The sequence below is a fragment of the Gossypium hirsutum genome, chromosome D02, assembly GCF_007990345.1.
Source record: "Gossypium hirsutum isolate 1008001.06 chromosome D02, Gossypium_hirsutum_v2.1, whole genome shotgun sequence".
Classification (NCBI taxonomy): domain Eukaryota; kingdom Viridiplantae; phylum Streptophyta; class Magnoliopsida; order Malvales; family Malvaceae; genus Gossypium; species Gossypium hirsutum.
The window spans coordinates 63,758,737-63,763,760 of record NC_053438.1 but is presented as its reverse complement, the minus strand read 5'-3'; the positions used below and the strand labels follow the sequence as shown (position 1 = coordinate 63,763,760).

At 31.6% G+C, this 5,024-nt stretch overlaps 1 non-coding gene across 1 annotated transcript; it reads right to left on the bottom strand.

Annotated features, from left to right (window-relative positions):
- Positions 1-4,714: 4,714 nt before the first annotated feature.
- LOC121214937 (small nucleolar RNA R71) lies at positions 4,715-4,821 on the bottom strand. Its single transcript, XR_005910674.1, has one exon. It is a non-coding gene; the product is annotated as a small nucleolar RNA R71 (small nucleolar RNA).
- Positions 4,822-5,024: the final 203 nt, after the last annotated feature.

Genomic DNA, 5,024 nt, shown 5'->3' with positions numbered 1-5,024 from the left:
AATTGATTAATTAAAGTAGTTAAATTAATTCATTTGGTCTTCTAAACTATTTGCTACTTTTGACAGGTCTGAGAGTTTTCTTCTATTTGCAAAACCGTCCAAAGTGGGGACCAAGTCAACCTAATTTTCGGCTGCACATGGCTGATTATAAACCAATTTTTCGTTTAATTATACAAGGCCCTTGAAGAGTTGAAGAAATTAGAGATTTACCTGAAGATTTGTTCGAGACCAAGTCTTAGTCCTGAATTCTTGTGGCATTCAAATTGACCAAAAATCAAAGAAAAATCAGCCAAATTTCCTCAGTTCATGGCCGGCCACTCTTGTAGGAGGTTTCAAAGGATGGACACTCCCATTTTTAGCAAACTTGCTCCCTTGCCTCACCTATAAATAAGAGCTCATTTCTCACTTTTTCAATCATCCCTCATCCCTCATCCCTCTTATCTCTCATCCTCTCTCTCAACTCTCTTAGCTCTCATGCCTATCATCATCCTTGCATAAGGATTTTAGAAAATTAGCCTCTTAAACAGCCCTTGGTCGGCCACCTTGGGGAGCCATCAGCAAAGGAGCAACACAAAGAAGTGAAAGAGCCTCGTCAGTCAGGGTCTTGGGTGACAGCCACTCTGAATTGGGTTTAATCTTTCTTTTCTTTAATTTAATTTAAAGATGTTTGCTATGAGTTATTCGTTCTTGTTTACAACAATGATAGCTTAATTTTATTTAAGCTAGGATGATTATTTTAATTAAATAATATTTATTTGATTCATGCTTATAATGTTTGTGCCTCAATTGATCATGTTTTCAATTAAAATCAAGTCTATATTTCGTTTATACGTGATTGAAATGCACCTGAATTAGCTGAGCGATCCTAACCAGACGATGGCTAATGGACGCATAATTGAAATGTGCATGCTAAATTTAGATCCTAATCTGATTAAATTGTAGGTTGCATAACAACCCTAACTAGGCTCTGTTATCTGCATAGTTTTTAGATTTGTGTGATTCAATTGTTTCAAACCTAACACGTCCCTATTACCTCACATGAATGCTAAGAAACCCTTAGTAAATAAGGATCAGTAAAATGCATATTTACTAAGTAAAGGATTCCGAAAGGACCTAATTTGGTTTCCAAACTCATGAAAGATCAAGTTGCCATAGAATGTTTTTCCGAATATTATTAAGCATGATGATAATAAATTAATTTTAATTAAAGTAATTGCCCTAGTTTATTTATGTTATAATTGTTACAAATTGTGTGAAATTTTGCTAAAATCTATTTTATTCATATAGTCTACAAATTAGGATAATTTACATTAGGGATCATTGCATCTAGTTTATACCACTTCTCAACTATATTTTGTGTTTATTTTTCAAATTGTTAATATAATTTTACAAACTAAGTGACTTAGCACAAATACAATCCCTGTGGAGACGATAAATTGATACTTACTTATTACTTGATAACGACTGTGTACACTAGCACAAACCCGAGCGTTGCAAGTTTTTGGCGCCATTACCGAGGATTGTCAACTGTTGCCATAATCATTTTTTTGTGAAATTATTTATTTTCAATTTGATTTATTTCTAACATTACTAACTTATTCTTTTTAATTTTTGTGAATTTCTTCTTAAGTGTTTATGAGCATAGATCGAATTATCAATTTACTCCCTGTAAACCCTAAAATTGAGCGAACTTGCAGACAAAGAAGACGTGAACGAATAGCACAAAGACAAGTCGAGATGGACTTTGGAAATCAGAATCAAGACCAAGGTAATGAAGCCGATTATGTACGAAATCTTATCCTCATTGCCAATAATAGGGATCGATGCATCAGACAATATGTTGTGCCACTTTTTAGCGAGTTAAACACATGAATTAGAAGGACAAATATTGAGGCAACCCAGTTTGAATTAAAACCAGTGATGTTTCAAATGCTACAAATGGTGGGCCAATTTAGTGGTATGCCCACGGAAGATCCACATCTCCACCTTCGATTAGAGGTGAGCTGTAACACCCCCTAACCCCAAACCGTCGCCGGAACAGGGTTAGAAGGCATTACCGGACATACCAAGCAATTTAAAAATAATTCTTAAATAAATAACCAACCTATTAAAATAATTCATAAATTGTTATAAATTTTACTAATTGATTTCATTCATTTTTAGAAAAATTTCAGCAGCATTTCTGCTTATTTTTACATCAAACCCCCTGCAATTTAAAACCATATCATTTTCAAATATAACCAGTCAACCAATTCATTTCACATTCACATTTTCTATTCTAAATACTTCTAATCAAACTCAATCAACATAATATCAATTTAAAATTTAACAAGGTAATAAATAAATCAAAATAGATAAACTTCTTTCATAATAATTCATAAACTTTTAATACTAACTTTTTTTAACCATTTATATTAAAACATAACAACATTTATACACATCCTATGTACATGCCACATTTACCAAAGGAAAAATACATCACCAAAACTTTGCTGAAGTCGGGATTAATCTGGATGCTGAACCGGGACTTTTGACTTCTATCGACCTACGCACGGAAACAACCGTACGCTGAGTATTTCATACTCAGTGGTATTACGATAATTCAAATTATAACAATAATAAACATGTAATGCATAATTCGTATATATAATTTAAATTTAATATCTCAATAATAGCAATTCATCAACCAATATCATATATCCTCAATTTGAGTTTGAACAAATCATGAACCTTAGGTTCATTTCTCAATCTCATATCACATTTCAATTCACAATTCAACTTTTTCATTTCATTTCAGTAGCTCGTTTGACCAACTTGTTCGGTTTATCATTTCATCATTTACCCTATTAACAAAACTCGGACATTGGCAGATACACGGATCCAACCAAACACACCAGAATGGCACCCAGTGCCTCATCGGATAGTTCGAAGCAATAATTGACACCCAGTGTCTCATCGGCAAAGCCAAAGAAAGTTGGTACCCAGTACCTCATCGAATCTATCCGAAGAAATATAGTGACACCCAGTGTCTCATCGACTCGAGGTCGAAGTATCTCTGAACTCTTCCAATCCTATGGCATGCCAACTATATCCGACTCAGCCCGACTAGTTAATAGGGTATTTAAATCACATATATTCCCAATTCAATCACAATTTCTCACACTTTCAATTCAATCATTTTTCCACCTTTCAATCAATAATTAATCCGCAATTCACACATTTTCACAACTCAATACATTTCCATTCAATTTAATATCAGTCACTATTCGATTTAAATTCACTTCCCACTTTCAATCAACAAATAATTCAAATATTAATTCATATCAACTATTCAAATTAATTCCCACTCATCTTAATAATAATAATACTAATAATAATACTAATAATAATACTAATACTAATATTAATACTTACCTCACATTTCATTTACTAGACACATAAATTAAAATTTAGCATTTAATAATAAATAACTTGAATTATAGTAATACAAACCGTGAATCTCCCGCTTTAGTCCTCGATAGCTTTCACTTTTCCTTTTGATGCCGATGCCTCGGGTTCTTTGTTAGCTACGAAAATAATAATAATTTATACTATTAATTTCAACACTAATTATGATAAAGAATTAAATTTCTATTCAATTTCTTCATTATTCTCAATTTAATCCTAACTAAATTCACTTACTTTCCTAATTCAATTCACACTCTATTTCTATTCAAATTTTATCCAAACTTAAATTTAACTATTAAAATTCCAGCATATTTTCCTAATTTTGAATTTTCTCCAATTCAGTCCCTAACACAAAAACTTATAATTTCTTTTATAATTTAATCCTTTTATCAATTCTAACTTGACATTTATTCAATTAAATCCCTAATTCAACAATTTATTCAACATGAATCATGCTTAAAAAAAACTATAAACTTCCAAAATATCAACTTAATTTCATCAAAACTTTGTTTTAAAACTTCTAAATCATCAAAACTAAATAAAAAGGGCTTAATTGACTTACCAAATTAACTCCAAGCTTTAAAAATCTATTTTCCCCTTTTTCTTTCTTTTTTCTTCTTTCTTCCCCTGTTTCGTTTACATATGTTTATTATTATTACACATGTATTTACCAACACCACTCACTTGTCTATTATCATCACTATACATTTTTCCTTATTTAATTTATTTCTTAATATAATATTTATAATATAATTAATTTAATAATATACTTTATAATTAATTTATATATTATATAAATAAATAATATAAATATCTAAGATTTTTCCCATGTATTGCCGCCTATTCTTAAGCCATTGGCTTATTTACCTATTTAGTCCTTTTTATTTTCTTTTGATTTATAATTAGACTTTTACCCTTTATTCATTTTAATTACTCTTAATTAAACTAAATTCACCTTTCTAAAACCTAATTAAACACACAACTAGTCTAATAAATATTTATAATAATTATTTTCAAACTCAATTTACTAAGACGGAGGCCCGATATTATACTTTTCCGATGCCCGTGAATTTTGGGTCATTACATGAGCGATTCATTTAAGATAGCCGGTGTGACTGAAGATGCATTAAGGTTGAATTTGTTTCCGTACTCATTGCAAGATCGAGCACGAGCATGGCTCAATTCATTGCCACCAAGTTCCATATCTACATGGCAAGAATTAGCAGAGAGATTTTTGGTTAAGTATTTCCCACCTAGCAAAAATGCTAAGTTGAGAAACGAGATCACAACTTTCCAGCAACTAGATGACGAGTCTTTGTATAAGACTTGGGAGCGATTCAAGGAGTTACTTCGTTAGTGTCCTCATCATGGGATTCCTTATTGTATTCAGTTGGAGACATTCTATAATGGTCTCAATGTACATACAATATTGATGGTAGATGCTTCTGCGAATGGTGCAATTTTGTCTAAGTCTTATAATGAGGCCTATGAGATCATCGAGAGGATCACGAGTAATAACTATCAATGAACAACAAATCGAACAGCTTCAGGAAGACGAGTAGTCGGAGTCCATGAAG